The 19,700-nt window shown below is 47.1% G+C and overlaps 1 long non-coding RNA gene across 1 annotated transcript in view; it reads left to right on the top strand.

Annotated features, from left to right (window-relative positions):
- The first annotated feature begins 199 nt into the window (after positions 1-199).
- The window catches only part of LOC139038659 (uncharacterized), a 34,913-nt gene continuing 15,412 nt past the window's right edge, over positions 200-19,700 (top strand). Inside the window, exon 1 of the long non-coding RNA XR_011491693.1 lies at positions 200-427. This is a non-coding gene — a long non-coding RNA (uncharacterized lncRNA). The remainder of the gene's footprint in view (positions 428-19,700) is intronic.

Here is a 19,700-nt window from a genome sequence, read left to right as displayed (position 1 = left end):
CTCCGCTCACGGAATCACACAATTTCCCACCCAGACTCAGGGCGAACAGTTAGCAAGTCTCCTAGAGAGGATGGTCACGTGACCTTCACCTGGCCAGTGAGCATGTTCCATCCACCCTGGCCACCATGATTGGCTCAAGACTGAGAGAGTGGCCAATCAGAAGTCAGGACTGGGCGTCCTGCTCGACTTCCGGGGAAGAGAAGCTGTATTTCCGTTGGGAGCAGTTGCGAGATGAGGTCTGCTTGCACGCGTGGAAGCAGACGTGACGTCAGCTTATGGTGCTTGGTTGCTATCTCGCTTCCGTAAAGGCAGAGCCACTTGTGTGAGGAGGACGCCAGCAAGCAGAGCTGAGAGTTTAGGAGAGACGGTTCCGGCTGACGTCCTAAAACTACTGAATGCAGCCCCGGCGGACGCTTGTGGACTTAGGGTAAGTCATTCGCTCCTGCTTGTTTGTTAACTGGTTTCTGCAACTTTGGGTTTTCTGTCCAGCTGGCCAAGTGGAGAGCCTGGAACCACAACTGTGTCGGTTTAGACTACCTTCAGGGAAGACCTTCAAGATAACAAGGTGAAACTCCAGTTTAATTTGGAGATCCAAATGGATTTGAGCATTGTTGTTGTTGTTAAGTCGCTAAGTCAACTCAGACTCTTTGCAACCCTATGGACTGCGGCATGGCAGGCTTCCCCGTCCTTCACCATCTCCTGGAGCTTGCTCAAACTTCTGTCCATTGAGTCAGTGATGTCATCCAACCATCTTGTCCTCTCTCATCCCCTTATCCTCCTGACCTCTGTCTTTTCCAACATCACCGCTTTTCCAGAGTCAGTTCTTTGCATCAGGTGGCCAAAATATTGGAGTTCCAGCTTCAGCATCAGTCCTTTCAATGAATTTTCAGGGTTGATTTATTTTAGGATTGATTGGCTTGATCTCCTTGCAGTCCAAGGGACTAACAAGAGACTTCTCCAACATCACAGTTCAAAAGCACCAATTCTTCGAAGCTCAGGCTTCTTTATGGTCCAACTCTCACATCCATACGTGACTACTGGAAAAACCATAGCTTTAACTATATGGACCTTTGTCAGCAAAGGGATGTTTCTGCTTTTTAATACATTAGCTGTCTAGGATCGTCATAGCTTTTCTTCCAAGGAGCAAGAGTCTTTTAGTTTCATGGCTGCAGTCACTGTCCAAAGTGATTTTGGAGCCCAAGGAAATAATGTCTCTGTTTCCATTGTTTCCCCATCTATTTGCCACGAAGTGATGGGACAAGGTGATCATAGTTTTTTGAATATTAAGTTTTAAGACTGCTCTTTCACTTTCCTCTTTCACCTTCATCAAGAGGCTCTTGTTCTTCACTTTCTGCCATAAAGATGGTGGTGGTGTCATCTGCATATCTAAGGTTATTGATATTTCTCCCAGCAGTTTTGATTCTAGCCTGTGCTTCATCCAGCCCAGCATTTCACATGATGTACTCTGCATATAAGTTAAATAAGCAGGATCACAATATACAGCCTTGACATACTCCTTTCCCAGTTTTGAACCAGTCTGTTGTTATGTGTCCAGTTCTAACTGTTGCTTCTTGACCTTCATACAGGTTTCTCAGGAGACAGGCAAGGTGGTCTGGTATTCCTATCTCTTTAAGAATTTTCCACAGTTTGTTATTATCCACACAGTCAAAGGCTTTAGTGTAGTCAATGAAGCATATGTTTGTCTGGAATTCCCTTGCTTTTTCTATGATCCATGAGATATTGGCAATTTGATCTCTGATTCCTCTCCCTTTTTTAAATCCTCTTTTTACATCTGGAAGTTCTCGGGTCGCATACTTTTGAAGCCTTGCTTGGAGAATTTTGAGCATCACTATGGTATCGTGAAATGAATGCAGTTGTGCAGTAGTTTGAACATTCCTTGGCATTGCCCTTCTTTGGGATTGGAATAAAAACTGAACTTTCCAGTTCTGTGGCCACTGCTGAGTTTTCCAAATTTGCTGGCATATTGAGTGCTTCACTTTAACTGCATCATCTTTTAGGATTTGAAATAGCTCAGCTAGAATTCCATCACCTCCACTAGCTTTGTTGGTGGTGATGCTTCCTAAGGCCCACTTTACTTCATACTCCAGGATGTCTGACTCTTAAGTGAGTGATCAAACCATCGTGGTTATCTGGGTCATTTCTACTGGTAACTACTAATTTATTCTCTATATCTGTGAGTCTGTTTCTTTTTTGTTATATTCAGTAGTTCCTCATATTTTTTAGATTCCTTGTACGAGAGATATCATGCAGTATTTTCCTAGTCAAGCTGGTTACTTTCACTTAGCATATGCAGGGTATTTTGTTACACAGAGTTCTTAAAATTTTAATTGGAGGCTAATTACAATATTGTGGTGGTTTTTGCCATACATTCACATGACTCAGCCTTAGGTGTACATGTGTTCCCCATCCTGACCTTCCCTCCCACCTCCCTCCCCATCCCATCCCTCAGGGTCATCCCAGTGCACCAGCCCTGAGCACCCTGTCTCACGCATGGAAACTGGACCGGCAATCTATTTTACATATGATAATATACATGTTTCAATGCTATTATCTCAAATCATCCTACCCTCACCTTCTGCCACAGAATCCAAAAATCCATTATTTACATCTGTGTCTCTTTTGCTATCTTGCATATAGGGTCATCATTACCATCTTTCTAAATTCCATATATATGCATTAATATACTGTATTGGTGTTTTTCTTTCTGACTTACTTGGCTCTGTATAATAGGCTCCAGTTTCATCCACCTCATTAGAACTGATTCAAATGCATTCTTTTTAATGGCTGAGTAATATTCCATTGTGTATATATACCACAACTTTCTTATCCATTCATCTGCTGATGGACATCTAGGTTGCTTCCATGTCCTGGCTATTGTAAACAGTGCTGCAATGAACATTGGGGTACACTTGTCTCTTGCAATTCTGGTTTCCTCGGTGTGTATGCCCAGCAGTGGGGTTGTTGGGTCGTATGGCAATTCTATTTCCAGTTTTTTAAGGAATCTCTACACTCTTCTCCATAGTGGCTCTACTAGTTTGCATTCCCACCAACAATGTAAGAGGATTCCCTTTTCTCCACACCCTTGCCAGCATTTATTGCTTGTAGACTTTTGGATAGCAGCCATTCTGACTGGCATGAGATAGTACCTCATTGTGGTTTTGATTTGCATTTCCCTGATAATGAGTGATGTTGAGCATGTTTTCATGTGTTAGCCATCTGTATGTCTTCTTTGGAGAAATGTCTGTCTAGTTCTTTGGCCCATTTTTTGATTGGGTCGCTTATTTTTCTGGAATTGAGCTGCAGGTTGCTTCATTTGCTATTATTTTCTCCCATTCTGAAGGCTGTCTTTTCACCTTGCTCATAGTTTCATTTGTTGTGTAAAAGCTCTTTTAAGTTTAATTAGGTCCCATTTGTTTATTTTTTCTTTTATTTCCATTACTGTGGGAGGTGGGTCATGGAGGATCCTGCTATGATTTACATCAGAGAGTGTTTTGCCTATGTTTTCCTCTGGGAGTTTTATAATTTCTGCTCTTACACTTAGATCTTTAATCCATTTTGAATTTATTTTTGTGTATGGTGTTAGAAAGTGTTCTAGTTTCATTCTTTTACAAGTGGTTGACCAGTTTTCCCAGCACCACTTGTTAAAGAAATTTTCTTTTCTCCATTGTATATTCTTGCCTCCTTTGTCAAAGATAAAGTGTCCATAGGTGTGTGGATTTATTTCTGGGCTTTCTATGATCTATGTTTCTGTCTTTGTGCCAGTACGATACTGTCTTGATGACTGTTGCTTTGTAGTATAGCCTGAAGTCAGGCAGGTTGTTTCTTCCGGTTCCATTCTTCTTTTTCAGGATTGCTTTGGCCATTCGAGGTTTTTTGTAATTCCTTACAAGTTGTGAAATTATTTGTTCTAATTCTCTGAAAAATACCATTGGTAGCTTGATAGGGATTGCACTGAAGCTATAGATTGCTTTTTTACCTGGATTTTTAAAAACTAGGACTTTAAGAAGCAATGTAGTATAGGTAAGCTGAATATATATTTTTCCTTCTGGGCAAAAGTAAGGCTAAATCTATAAGTCTTTAGTGGAGCAGCTGGTTCTGCCCTTTTTCTATTTCAATAACCTGAAGTAGTTGTCAGGGAGTGAAAGTTGTTCCATGCTGCCACAATGACAGGGGTTCCCAAGACACTGACACTCGCCATTTGCATTCAGTTAGGTGAGTCCTGTAGATGACACAGGGGACCCCAGTCTTCTGATGCCTCCAGCCTCTGGGCGGGGATCACCCGCTCCCCAGGAGCCCAGGTGCGAGTGGGCGGGGCGGGGTGGGGGGAGACGTGTGGGGGAGGGGGTTGCTGCTTGGTGGGGTAGGTTGGGGAGGGGGACTTGCCCAGGTACAGTAGGAGCGCAGGAGCATGGAAGGCTTGGCACGGGGCGGAGGGCAGGCGGGGAGGGGCAGGGTGAATCCCAGTTTGAGTGCTCCCATCTAGCCTTCAGCGACAGGTTTGGGAGAAGAAATAAGTACTGGTCCAGAGGGAGCGAGCGGAAGGCCGGCGCTGCTTAAGTCCCGCGCCTCCTAGCGCTAAACTCAAGGGAGTCGCGCTTCCCAGCCCCCACCTCCGCACGCTTCCTCCACCGGGGTCCTCGGCTGTTGGAGCTGTCGGGCGGTAATGGGGCTGCGTAGCTCCAGCCTAACCTTGGCCTGGGCCCCCTCCCCGGGCTCCTGCGTGCTTGGAGGCACTCCAGTCGTATCTCTCTCCGCTGAGCCAGGAGGCGAGCACAGAGGAGTGAGTCGCGGTGGCATCGCCTGGCACCTCCCTGGGAGGGGCATCCCAGGGCGCCACGCCTCCGTTCTCTCTTGGGAGTGGAAGACCAGCGGCGGTAAAACCCGTCCCCTCCAGAGGAGTATTTTTAAGTGTTCGTGGTAAGTCACTCAGTCGTGTCCGACTCTTTGTGACCCTATGGACTGTAGCCCGCTAGGCTCCTCTGTCCAGTGAGCTTCTCAACTGTTTGCAAAGCTCTTAGATCCTGTTCCTACCCGCCAAGTCGAAAGAAGTGAATGCTCTTCCAGCAGGACATTAATTAAATCTGCTCTCTGTGTCTGTGAGCTTATGTCTTGTTACTGTTGTTAAAGGTTTTAATTTTGGCCATGCAGCGCAGCTTGTGGTATGTTTAATTCCCCAGGTGAAAGACGCTCCGTGACGCTCCGTCCTCTAAAGTCCTGGAGTCATTCATTTGACTTCAGTTCAGTTGCTCAGTCATGTCCGACTCTCCGACTCCATGGACTGTGGCACACCAGGCTTCCCTGTCCATCACCATCTCCTGGAATTTGCTCAAACTCATGTCCATTGAGTCAGTGATGCCATCCAACCATCTCATCCTCTCTTATCCCCTTCTCCTCCTGCCTTTAATCTTTCCCAGCATTGGGGTCTTTGCCAATGAGTCAGTTCTTCACATCAAGTGGCCAAAGTATTAGAGCTTCATCTTCAGCATTAGTCTTTCCTGTTAGCCATTAGTCATTTCCTTCTCCAGGGGATCTCCACGATCCAGGGATTGAACCCAGATCCCTTGCATTGCAGGCAGATTCTTTACTGTCTAAGCCACCAGGGAAGCCCCTAGTGAATACCTACTGCTGCTAAGTCACTTCAGTCATGTCCGACTCTGTGTGACCCTATAGACGGCAGCACACCAGGCTCCCCTGTCCCTGGGATTCTCCAGGCAAGAACGCTGGAGTGGGTTGCCATTTCCTTCTCCTAGCACTGATTAAATGTTTAACAAATACATGTTGAAAATGTCTTAAGAGCATGGTCATGAATAGCAGAGGTTGATTATCATGATTATTGTTATTATTTCACAAGTCTTTGCTATCACATTATGTGTGTGGTAGGATGTGGGAACATGCCACAGTTTCTAACTGTGTGTATTCATTTGAAAGTGTCTAAGGGTGACAGCCGGTTCTCAGTTACCTTCTAAAGACAGTGACAGGATTTTTCATCTTTTTTTTTAAACATTCCTTTCGTTTCTCATCTACTGGTTGTTGTTGTTTAGTGGCTAAGTCCTGTCAGACTTTTTGTGAACCCATGGACTGTGGCCCACCAGGCTCCCCTATCCATGGGATTTCCCAGGCTAAAAAAGCCAGGTTTGGGGGAAGAGCATATGGGCAGAGGCCTCTGAGAACACAGAACAGAGAAACCTGACAAGAGGGGCCAAGGGTCAGAAAGCTTGGATTTTTAGGTGAGGTCTGGGCAGGGCTGGAACCGTTGCTCCCAGGCCTGGCCATGGACACTGCCCAGCACCCCTTCTCCCTGGTGTCTATCTGTTCCGCCCCATGTACTCCACATCTCTGGTTCCCAGGGGCTCTGGGGTCTAGCCTATGTTGCTTGCTGGGCTCCAGACGCAGCTGTCTGCTTGCAGGTGTGTGGGAGCAACTGGAGTGCTCTTAATGACTCATTACAACTCTGAAAAGCAGGACAGAGATCTGGCTTTGAGGAGCTGAGGGACCTACATTGGTCCCACGGGCAGAGGTCAGACCAGAGCTATCGAAGAATGAACCAGAGGAATTCTTGAAAACCTTATGAAATTGGTTATTAGGAAGCAGTACTGAAAAGCTACAAATGAAAATCTGATAAACTGTGAAACAAACATAAGGTATTGTTCTTACTGGTGTTTTGTAGAAAGCTGGATTAAATGTGTTCTATAATCAGCACGTTTATCCCAGAACTTTCAGTTTTATTTCTGCCACAAAGTCTCACAACTTCATGCAAGGTATTTTCCAAATTCAGAAAAATGAGCAGTGACACTGCTGAGAAGGAGGCTTGAACTGGAATGCCCAGCACCAGGACATGTGCAGGGTTCATAATATTGCCTCTGGAGCAATTGATCCCTGGAGGCCTGGATCCCGCTGGGGAGTCTGGTCTGAGCCAGAAGAAAGCAGACAGTAGACGTTTCAGAAGGGCTCAGTGAAGGGCACCCTGCCAAGCTATCTTGAACCCACCCCAGTCTAGCAGTGGGACCCAAGCCTGCTTAAGCTCCAGGGATGAGGTAGCAGCCCCAATCTGGGAGGTGGAGGGGAATAAAGTAGGCACTGACTTTCTTTTCTTCTCTTTAATGTCATGCCCATGTTATGTTGCAATATAGTTAATGTGCAATGCTGTGACTGTTGTCAGCACGCAACCGTCTGATTCAGGTATGATGTATCTATGAGTAATCTGTATTCTTTCCTGGATTTTTTGCCATAGAAGTTGAGCCGATTGCTGAGCATTAGGTCCTTATGGATTATGCATCTCAGATTCAGTTTTTTGTGTATACAATGAAAGAAGGTAGGAGATAAGTTCTGTGGATACTCTCCTAGAGATAGATTTCCGTGTTTATGTGGAAGGAAGGAAGGGAAGAAGAGGATAATCCTTGTGACTTATCTACTACAGATACAGAATCCCATGTCTAAGATAGTTGGGACCTCTCAGTTCTTTCCTTGTCTTTCACTTTTTTTTCCCCCTTGGGGACCCTTTCTTGGGCTTTGAATTCTCTTATGCTTTTTGGGTTGTAAATTTGTTACTTTGTATGTCAGTTTCTCTTTTGCCTGGAAGGTACATCATATACATACTACTGTCTTCTGCCTGATTGATTTCCCTTTGTGTATGATTCTTCAAAGTCCATCCCTGTGGCTACCAGGGGCATAACTTCCTCACTTCAGTGGCATATTTTTATGGCTGAGCAGTAGTCCATCATATATATGTACATTTTGTTTAAGCTTTAATCTCTCAATGGAGATTTTGTTGGTTGTCTGTCTTGGTTACTGGAGTCAGTACTACAGTTGGAGGGCTCAAACAAAACTTTGTGCACACTGTGACCCAGAGACTCCATAGAGATTGAGCCAGACCTGCCTTTGAATGTTTGAGTGTCTCCTGCAGAGGCACAGGTCAACAGTGGCCTGCCATAGGGACAGGGGCTCTGGCTGCAGCAGACCTGGGAGGCATGGCATGTGGCATAAATCCTCTTGGAGGATGTTGCCATTAGCCCCACCATAGAGCCATTGAGAAGACAACCCACAAACTGGAGATCAACTATACCAAAGAAGTTCTTGCACTGTTAGAAAAGTTCTAGGACTCACAACCGATTTCCCAACCTGGGGATCTGGTAAAGGGACTGAGAATCCCCAGAGAATTGGACTTTGAAGATCAGTGGGATTTGATTACAGAACTTCCACAGGATTGGCAAAACAGACTCTTATAGGGCACAAACAAAACATTATGTGCACCAGGACCCAGGAGAAAGGAGCAAAGGAGCAGTGACCCCACAAGGGATTGAACCAGAGTTGCCTGAGTGTCCAGAGTCTCTGGTGGAGGGGTGGGTTGACAGTGGTTTGCTGCAGGGTCAGGGGCACAGAATACAGCATGCTAGCATAAGTCCTTTTGAAGGAAGTTGCCATTAGTGCCATTACCCCTATGTAGTTTCCCCTGATACCAAACAAAAGGAGGTAACACAACCCCTGCCCATCAACAGAAAATGAGATTAAAAATTTACTGAGCATGACCTGCCCATCAAAACAAAACCCAGATTCCCCCACAGCCACTCCCTCCCATCAGGAAACTTCCACAAGCCTCGTATCCTTATCCATCAAGGGCAGACAGACTGAAAACCACAATCACAGAAAACTAACCAAACTGATCACATGGATCATAGCCTTGTCTAACTCGATGCAACTATGAGTCTTGCCGTGTAGGGCCACCCAAGATGGACAGGTCACAGTGGAGAGTTCTGACAAAATGTGGTCCACTGGAGAAGGGGATGGCAAACCACCTCAGTATTCTTGCCTTGAGAACCCTATGAACAGGCAAAAAGTTATGAACTCCCCAGGTCAGTAGGTACCCAATATGCTACTGGAGAAGAGTGGAGAAATAACTCCAGAAAAAATGAAGAGACAGAGCCAAAGCAAAAACAACTCAGTTGTGTATGTGACTGGTGATGGAAGTAAAGTTCGATGCTGTAAAGAATAGTGTTGCATAGGAACCTGGAATGTTAGGTCCATGAGTGAGGGTAAATTGGTGACCAAACAGGAGATGGCAAGAGTGAACATCAACATTTTAAGAATCAGTGAACTAAAATGGACCCGAATGGGAAAATTTAATTCATATGACCATTATATCTACTACTATGGGCAAGAATCCCTTAGAAGAAATGGAGTAGCCCTCACAGTGAACCAAAGAGTCTGAAATGCAGTACTTGGGTGTGCTCTCAAAAATGACAGAATGATCCCTGTTTGGTTCCAAAGCAAACCATTGAGTATCACAGTAATCCAAGTCTATGCCCCAACTGCTAATACTGAAGAAGCTGAAGTTGAACAGCTTTGTGATGATCTATAAGACCTTCTAGAACTAACATCAATAAAAGATGTCCTTTTCATCAAAGGGACTGGAATGCAAAAGTTAGGAAGTCAGGAGATACCTAGAATAACAGGCATGTTTGGCCTTGACGAGTACAGAATGAAGCAAGGAAAAGGCTAACAGAGTTTAGCCAAGAGAATGCACTGGTCATAGCAAACATCCTCTTTCAACAACACAAGAGATGACTCTACATATTGCACATGGACATCACCAGATGGTCAATACTGAAATCAGATTGATTATATTTTTTGCATTTGAGAAGCTTTATTACAGTCAGCAAAAACAAGACGAGGAGCTGCTCACATCATAAACTGCTTATTGCCAGATTCAGACTTAAATTGAAGAAAGTAGGGAAAACCACTAAATCATTCAAGTATGACCTAAATCAAATCCCTTACGATTATACAGTGGAAGTGGCACATAGATCCAGGGGATTAGATCTGATGAATGCTTGAAGAACTATGGGTGAAGGTTCGTGACTTGTATAGGAGGCGGTGATCAAAACCATCCCCAAGAAAAAGAAATGCAAAAAGGCAAAGTGGTTGTCTGAGGAGACCTTACAAATAACTGAGAAGAGAAGAGAAGCAAAAGGCAAAGGAGAAAAGGAAAGACATACCCATTTGAATGCAGAGTACCAAAGAATAGCAAGGAGAGATAAGAAAGCCTTCCTAAGTGATCAGTGCAAAGAAATAGAGGAAAACAATAGAATGGGCAAGACTAGAGATCTCTTCAAGAAAATTAGAGATACCAAGGGAACATTTCATGCAAAGATGGGCACAATAAAGGACAGAAATGGTATGGACCTAACTGAATCATAAGATATTAAGAAGAGGTGACAAGAATACACAGAAGAACTGTACAAAAATGATCTTAATGACCCAGATAACTACAATGGTGTGACCACTCACTTAGAACCAGACATCCTGAAGTGCAAAGTCAAGTGTGCCTTAGGAAACATCATTAGGAACAAGGCTAGTGGAGGTGATGGAATTCCAGCTGAGCTATTTCAAGTTCTAAAAGATGATGCTGTGAAAGGGCTGCACTCAATATGCCAGCAAATGTGGAAAACTCAGCAGTGGCCACAGGACTGGAAAAGTTCAGGTTTCATTCCAGTCCCAAAGAAGGGCAGTGCCAAAGAATGTTCAAACTGTTGCACAATTGCCCTCATCTCACACACTAGCAAAATAATGCTCAAAATTCTCCAGGCCAGGCTTCAACAGTATGCGAGCTGAGAACTTCCAGATGTTGAAGCTGGATTTAGAAAAGGCAGAGGAGCAAGAGATCAAATTGTCAACATTCACTGGATCATAGAAAAAGTAAGAGAATTCTAGAAAAACATCTACTTCTGTTTTATTGACTATGCCAAAGCTTTGACTGTGTATCACGACAAACTGGAAAATTCATCAAGAGGTGGGAATACCAGACCACCTTACCTGCCTCCTGAGAAATCTGTATGCAGGTCAAGAAGCAACAGTTAGAACCGGACATGGACAATGGACTGGTTCCAAATTGGGAAAGGACTGTGTCAAGGCTGTGATTGTCACCCTATTTATTTAAGTTATATGCAGAGTATATCATGCAAAATGCCAGGCTGGAAGAAGCAGAAGCTAGGATCAAGATTGCAGGGATAAATATCAATAACCTCAAATATGCAGATGACACTATCTTTATGGGAGAAAGTAAAGAGGAACTGAAGAGCCTCTTGATGAAGGTGAAAGAGGAGAGTGGAAAAAGGAGGCTTAAAACTCATCATTAAAAAAAACCTAAGATCATGGCATCCCATCAGTTCAGTTCAGTCGCTCAGTTGTGTCCAACTCTTTGAGACCCCATGGGCTGCAGCACACCAGGCCTCCCTGTCCATCACCCACTCCCGGAGTTTATCCAAACTCATGTCCATTGAGTCGGTGATGTCATCCAACCATCTCACCCTCTGTTGTCTCCTTCTCCTCCTGCCTTCAATCTTTCCCATCACCAGGGTCTTTTCAGATGAGTCAGGTGGCCAAAGTATTGGAGTTTCAGCTTCAGCATCAGTCCTTCCAATGAACACTCAGGACTGATCTCCTTTAGGATGGACTGGTTGGATCTCCTTGCAGTCCAGGTGACTCTCAAGAGTCTTCTCCAACACCACAGTTCAAAAGCATCAATTCTTCCGTGCTCAGCTTTCTTTATAGTCCTGCTGCAGGGTTGGAAGCACTGAGACCTTTTGAAGGAGGTCGCCATTATCTTCCTTACCTCCACCACAGTTTGACCTCAGGTCAAATAACAGGGAGGGAACACAGCTCACACCTTTCAACAGAAAATTGGATTAAAGATTTACTGAATATGGCCCAGCCCATCAGAACAAGACCCAGTTTCCCCCTCAGTCAGTCTCTCCCATTAGGAAGCTTTTATAAGCCTCTTACTCTTCTCCATCAGAGGGCAGACAGACTGAAAACCACAATCACAGAAAACTAACCAATCTGATCACATGGACCACAGCCTTGTCTAACTCAATGAAACTATGAGCCATGCCATGTAGGGCCACCCAAGATGGACGGGTCATGGTGGAGAGTTCTGACAAAATGTGGTCCATTGGAAAAGGGAATGGCAAACCATTTCATTATTCTTGCCTTGGGAACCCCATGAACAGTATGAAAAGGCATCCCATCACTTCACGGCAAATAGGGAAACAACGGAAACATTGAGAGACTTTATTTTCTTGGGCTCCAAAGTCACTGCAGATGGTGACTGTAGCCGTGAAATTAAAAACCGCTTGCTCCTTGAAAGAATAACTACAACAAACCTAGACAGCATATTAAAAAGCAGAGACATTACTTTGCTAACAAAGATCCATATAGTCAAAACTATGGTTTTTCTAGTAGTCATGTACAGATGTGAGAGTTGGACCATAAAGAAAGCTGAGTCCTGAAGGTTTGATGCTTTTGAACTATGTATGGTGTTGGAGAAGACTCTTGAGAGTCCTTTGTACTTAAAGGAGATTAAACCAGTCAATCCTAAAGGAGATCAGTCCTCAATATTCACTGGAAGGAATGATGCTGAAGCTCCAATACTTTGGCCCCCTGATGTGAAGAAATGACTCATTAGAAAAGGCCCTGATGCTGGGAAAGATTGAAGGCGGGAAGAAAAGGGAACGACAGAGGATGAGGTGGTAGGATGGCATCACCAACTCAACAGTCATGAGTCTGAGTAAGCTCCGAGAATTGGTGATGGACAGGGAAGCCTGGTGTGCTGTAATCCATGGGATTGCAAAGAGTCGGGTACAACTGAGTGACTTACCTGAACAGAACTGAACTGCAGTCTTGGTCAGGGTGCAGCTTCCTTTTGATCTGTGGTTTTCTTAGGAGATAGGCCCAAGTGTGGAAATTCAAATCCTAGGATTAGCCCCTCTTGAGAGTTTGTTTCAGGGTTTCAGAGAATGTCCATTGTACTGACCATTGCCAATTTTTCCCCCCATGGACAGTGTAGGGAATCTTTCTTCCTGTAGGTTCTCACCTGTGTGTATTGTTTGTGGATTTGTCAAGATGAACATTGTGACTGATGGATTTGATTTCCCATTGTCGTTCTGTTGGGCATTTCTGCAGCAATTGGAGATGCTAAGCATCTTGTCTTGTGGTAGAGGTTTGGGTTTGTTTTGTTTTTCCTTAAGGGGTGTGAGGTAAATTGACCCGTGGCAGTTGGCTTCCTGAAAGTTGGTTGTGTTTGGAATTTGTTTCTGCAATACCAGCCCCAGAGCATTTCCTGAGGGCAGCTGTCATTCACAGAACCCCAGGTTTTGTGAATTTGAGTTGCCAGTGAGGGTCCATGGCCAAGTTGTAGTTACAGGAAATGTCCACAAGGCGGCAGCACTCTTTCATGCATAGCTCTGAGTCGGGGGCAACCAGAGCCTAAGGCAAATTTGGCTTGGTGGGCTGTTAATTGGAGTGGAATGTGCCTGAGCAAACACTGAAGGTCTTGGATTGGTCAGCAGGAAAACAGTAGGACTCTATATCACCAAAACTACTATGGAATAGAAAAACCTCTAATTGCTTTTGAAAATCCACAGGCATATCGGAATTATCTTGGAATTTTTTGAAAAATACATATGCCCAGGTTTTTCTCTTTTTGGTCATTTCTACTGAGCAGAAATGTTTTAAAACAGCTGAACTCTGTGATGACCTTCTACTTATACCTAGTTTGTTTCAGTTTTTCTAGTTGATGTTCAGAGCCCCCATGTGAGTTAGTTGATGTTCTCCAATTTCTACATCTCTCCTTTCCTCTGGATGTTCTTTCTTGGCCCTCGTTATGTGTAGTAGAGAAGCTTCTCTATGCATATATGTGTGTACACACACACACACACACACGTGTGTGTGTGTGTGTGTGTATAATATGTAGAATGTGTAAATTTTGGAAAACTTATGAATCTTTGCCCTGCTCAATTTTTTTTTTGATGTTTGATTCCACTTGTTTGACTTAGTAGGAACAGAATGTACATTTCTAATTTTTAAAAAAATAGGCAACAGCAATAAAGGTTTACTGTATATCACAGGGAACTATAGTCAATATCTTGTAATAACCTCTACTAGAAATTAATTTCAAAAATAATTTGTGTGTATACATATACCTGAGTCCAGTTGCTGTGCACATGAAATATTGTAAGTCAACTATGCTTCTATCGAACATATATATATGTGTGTGTGTGTGTGTGTGTGTATGTATATATATAATTTAAGAAAAGACACCTAAGGGCTTCTTTCTCACTACTTTGTCTCCCTAAAGCATCACACACACAGCCCTCACTGGACTAATTACCGGGCTACAGCACCCTGCTGAGGGTGCTTGGGTGCAAATAGGAAAAGGAGTACGTCAAGGCTGTATATTGTCGCCCTGCTTATTTAACTTATATGCAGAGTACATCATGAGAAACGCTGGGCTGGAAGATGTACAAGCTGGAATCAAGATTGCTGGGACAAATATCAATAACCTCAGATACACAGATGATGCTACTCTTATGGCAGAAAGTGAAAAAGAACTAAAGAGCCTCTTGATGAAAGTGAAAGAGTTAAAAAGTTGGCTTAAAGCTCAACATTCAGAAAACTAAGATCATGGCATCTGGTCCCATTACTTCATGGCAAATAGATGGGGAAACAGTGGCTGACTTTTATTTTTTGGGGCTCCAAAATCACTGCAGATGGTGATTGCAGCCATGAAATTAAAAGACGCTTACTCCTTGAAAGGAAAGTTATGACTAGCCTAGACAGCATATTAAAAACCAGAGACATTACTTTGTCAACAAGTCTAGTCAAGGCTATGGTTTTTCCAGTGGTCATGTATGGATGTGAGAGTTGGACTGTGAAGAAAGCTGAGTGCTGAAAAATTGATGCTTTTGAACTGAGGTGTTGGAAAAGACTCTTGAGAGTCCCTTGGACTGCAAGGAGATCCAACCAGTCCATCCTAAAGGAGATCAGTCCTGGGTGTTCATTGAAGGACTGATGATGAAGTTGAAACTGCAATACTTTGGCCACCTGATGCGAAGAACTGACTCATTTGAAAAGACCCTGATGCTGAGAAAGATTGAGGGCAGGAGGAGAAGGGGAAGGACAGAGGATTAGATGGTTGGATGGCATCACCGACTCAATGGACATGAGTTTGGGTCAACTCCGGGAGTTGGTGATGGACAGGGAGGCCTGGTGTGCTGCGGTTCATGGGGTCTCAAAGAGTCGGACACGACTGAGCGACTGTACTGAACTGAACTTGAAGCCCCAGGTGAAGGCAGTGCCATCATGGGTGCTGGGATCCATGGTAACCAAATCCCCTGGCCTTTCCTGCCCATTGGGTCCTCCCTGGGTGCTCTGGCCACCCTGATACGTATGCACACCAAATTAGGGCTATGCATTGGGTGTGTGTGGCTCTTGGGGGAACTTCCATAATCTACACATGATTGTCAGGGAGTCTGAACCCCAGAGAAGGAGGAGAGCTGGGGCCCAGCCCCTGAATTCTCCTGGAGCCTGGCCCTTGCTCGCTCTTCCCTCTCAGCTCCCAGCACCTTGTCTTGACGGTGCTGAGAACAAGGGGTCCCTCTGAGCTTTTGTCCTGAGTCAGGCGAGACTCTTAGCATATAACATGCTTCACTCTTCAAACCCTTACCACCACCTTGTGATATTGTAACCTTTGAAAAACATTGACTTCCCAGAGATGGGGGGCAGAGAGCCTGACTACACTGGTCATGCCAGTGCTGTGGCCCAGACCTTAGCTTTTCTCAGAAGAGGGAAGGGAATAGATACTGACAGACACAGTGGGGAGGGTGGTCCCCAGTAAGGCAGGGATGGTGGGCCTGAGTGAGAAATGCCCGAGGGAAGGGAACACTGAGTGCACCCCCTCTTCAGCCTTCCCAGCCATGAATCAGGGACACTGAGGTCCCTCACATGAAGTGGTTGGGTAGCACCTAATGATGACCTTAGACTCAGGCCAAAGTTATTCTGTATTCTGTTATTCCCTGCTGTACAGAATAACAGCAGGGAAGTCCCTGGTTATCTTCCAGCTGAGTTGGGAGGTGTCTGTGCATGGCCATCACCAACTGCTCACCTGGCCCCGCACTTCCGGAAGGTGGAGACTCAGTGATCTCGATCCACTTGGCTTAAAATGGTGGCTTCTTCCATGGGGCCTTTCTTTGATGGGTTTGGTCTTGAGGATGCCAATCACTGGGGTTTGTCCTGCTTGCTTTAATCATCCCCTGGTGTGTCATGTGCTGTGAAAAGCTGTATCTGTTTGTGTGCCTGTTTGCCTGGGTCTTGTTTGTGACAGTGAAAACATCCTGTGGGCACTGGGAGAGCAAGCAGCCTGGCCTAGTGCTGCCTTGGGACCCAGTAACCCAGGGCTGGAGTCAGGGGGACAGAAGCCCCAGGGTCAGCTGGGGGACTGTGGGTGGGGCTGGGACCTCCCCAACGGAAGCATTTGGTCTGAGGGTCCCCTGGGCCTGTGGTTCCCAAGGGTTAGGACCATCCTGAACAGGTCAGGTGATGGGGACAGAGAGCTGGAGGTTCTTGGGTAAACCTTCATCTGCAGGGGCTGAGTCAGCGTGATGGCGGGAATGGGGGGCATGGGCATGGTGTGGTCAAGGCCAGGAGCTCAGAGCAGGTGCTCAGTTGTGGGGGTAGGGCAAGACCAGCCTGTGGGTCACAGTGCATCTCAGGCCTCCACCCTTTTGGCCCTCACCAGATAGACACTCTCCTGGCCCCTTTTCTACCAGTAGCTCTCGGTGTCAAAGGACAGCTTGTCGGTGCCCACCTTCATCTGGCCTGGCAGCAGGAGCCCAGGTCTGTAGGATGGGATGCACAGCCCATCCGGGTCTCTGCAGCTGGGGAGAGGAGGAGGCACTGCAGAGGGCTCCCCAGCCTGGATCTCCCAGGGCACATGGACCCAGCATGGCCTGACTAGGACCTGGGTGAGCAGGGCCTGGATGCCTCTGCAGCAGGGCAGCATCCAGGACCTCAGGCTATGTCATCTCACTGTCCTGAGGGAATTCCAGAGAAGAGAAGGGAGAGAACCTTCCCGTCCCATCATGGGCAGTAATCACTGGCACAAAGACTTTTCACATTTTCTCTATGTGTAAGTGTGGTTATTTACAAACTTAAAAAACTGGGTTGTACTAGCCATACTGTTTTATAATATGTGCGTGCATGCTGAGTTGCTTCAGTCGTAACCAACTCTGCAACACAATGGACTGTAGCCCACCAGGCTCCTCTGTGCATGGGATTCTCCAGGCAAGAATACTGGTGTTGGTTGCCATGTTCTCCTTCAGAGGATCTTCCCAACCCAGGGATCAAAGCCATGTCTCTTTAAGTCTCCTGCATTGGCAGGTGGGTTCTTTACTGCTAGTGCCAGCTGGGAAGCCCTTCTAATGTGTACTTATTGTTTACTACATTGCATGTGGCTTTCTGGGTCAGTAACTGTGCCCAGGCTCCCATCCACATAGCGGGCTGTTTGCAGCTGCAGTGCTGGAGACTCTGAGGGCCTCTGCTCACTGCAACCATGCTCTCAAGTGTCCATGCTGTGATGAGCATCGGCAGCATTTACCAGTGCAGTTTGGCGGGGTGGGAGTGGCTCTTTGTGAACCCCCTCCCCCAGGCTCCATGTGTTCCTCCAAGATCAGGTGTAACCTGGAAGCCCCTTTTCAGGAAGGGCTCCATAGCCTCAGGCCCTGAGCCTTGGGGGTCCAGCAGGGGCTGGGGGCTCCTGCCTCACCCTCCGTCTCCTCATGTGTGAAAGGGGTGCTTGTGGGGTCTGCACACAGGATGCAGTGAGAACCTAACAAACGTCCAGTGCTCGAGAACTGCCCAGCACAGGTCACCTGCCAGTCATGGTGACGACCAGCCCTTCTGATTCCTCCTCAGGCCTCCCGTGGCCACAAGGGCAGGGAGAGACAGACCCCTGTCCCATTGCAGTAGGCACTCAGATTGTGAGCTGCCAGCTTGGCGGTGGCCCAATCAGAACTACTCAGTCTGCTGAAACAGAGGCTCCCAGAGTCTGCAGGGGAACCATCCAGCCAGGTCAGCCCTGCCCTGCCACCTGCTGGCCCTGGTGCAGGGTCCCTTGCAGTGTTGGGGTGGGGGGTGTTCTGGACTTGAGCCTGGCCCCAGACCACTCTACTTCCTTTTCTTCAGTTCAGTCCACTGCAGGCCACCGTCCTGGAGCCTGGACAGACAAGAGGCACAGGCCCTGGGCTGGCCGCCCTGAGGCAGTGTCCAGCACACGTGTGGTCAGTGGCATGCTGCCCGGCTCCATGCCTCTGCTCTGGGCCACCAGAGGGGCAGGGATTCGTGCCTGTGGGGCCTTCTTTTGTCCACAGTTCCTGGTAGGAGGCAGCGCCTTGGAGTAAATAGGCCCCCCTGGGGTGGGTGGGGGGCTGGAGGTGGGAGTGGAGTTGGGTAACACACTGCCTACACAGCGCTGATCTCTCCACCTCTTCCCAGCACCGAAGGGGTCTCTACACCCAGAGCAACCCCCAGCAGCATGTCCTCAGTGCCTGGGTTGCCACAGAGGGTTCTCCCCAAACCCAGCTCTGTCCCCTGATCTGCGGGCCACCTCGGACCTTAGCCTCAGGCACAGGAGAGGTCAGGTCTGTCGCCCAACCTCCGGGGAGCCCAGGCGTCACTGGAGTGTCCGCAGCCGCGGGAGGGCCCCGGAGCTCATGTCCGGCCAGCCTGGGGACTGGTGAAGAGACCAGAGGTCACACCACATGTTACCCTCCCCTCCCCTCCACCCCCAACCTCCCTGGGAAGCCCTGCCCTGATACCTCCCATGATCCACGGTAATGGCCAATCCCAGGGCAGAGAGGAAAGTGCTCACCCAGGGGGTCCCAGGGGGCCCCAGGGGGCTTCTTGGTGGGGCGGGTGGACAGCTGAGCAATCAGTGAGCAGAACTTCCAGACAGAGGCTCCTCCCAGGCCGAAGTGGAGTGGCCCCCACGGTGTGGGGGTGGGGCGCGGGGGTGGGGCTGGGGGAATTTGGGGTGGAGTGCTGGGCGGGACTGGACGGGGAGGGGCACAGGAGGGGATGCGGGTGGTGAGGGAAAGATTGGGGCAGGGCCGCTGGCAGTGCAGGGGGAGCCCAACGGTCCCCGGAGTCCTTGGAACCAGTGCAGTTTGTTTTCCTTCCCTGGATGGTCAGCATTTGGTAGAAGCCCCAACAGGCCATGTGGAGGTGCCCAGGTAGGACTGACCCCTGCCTGGGTTGGGAGGGCAGTGTGGTGGGACATCCTTGTGGTCACCTTTACCACCCCCCACCCCCCACCTGCTCTGGCCCTTGGTCCCCAAGGTGCAGGGACACTGCATACTGACAGCATAGGGTCTGGGCTCTGCAGAAACGACGGAGACAAGGCTGAGCATACAGGCGTGAATCCCATCATTGTATTAAAATACCACGTGATGTGCGCACGGAACAGATTTTATGTAACAGATAGATAAAAATAAGGACATTCTGTGCTTACAGTCTGCATAACGTTGCCTGACCAGTTGTGTTGCTATGGGTGTGGGGTCCTTTTTCTTCTCCCTAAACTGCATATTCAAATGATTAGATAGTGAGCCTGGTCAGTTTGAGCCTTAAGGATCAGGACCCTCTGAGGTGGGGAAGGAGACCTTTCTGACAAAGTTTGTGAGTTGGTTACAACTGCTTTGAAGGTAACCAAGAAGTGTGTATTTGAGACTTAAATGCAGTGAGCTTTGGCAGGGCTTATGTTTTTAGGAGGTGATCCCATGGGGACATACACCTGTTTTGGCAAAAGGCCACAGAACTGGAACAGGTCAGTTTTCATTCTAATGCCAAAGAAG

The sequence above is a fragment of the Odocoileus virginianus genome, chromosome 16 (assembly GCF_023699985.2).
Source record: "Odocoileus virginianus isolate 20LAN1187 ecotype Illinois chromosome 16, Ovbor_1.2, whole genome shotgun sequence".
Lineage (NCBI taxonomy): Eukaryota > Metazoa > Chordata > Mammalia > Artiodactyla > Cervidae > Odocoileus > Odocoileus virginianus.
The sequence above is the reverse complement of the archived record's forward strand: the minus strand, read 5'-3'. Positions and strand labels throughout refer to the sequence as shown.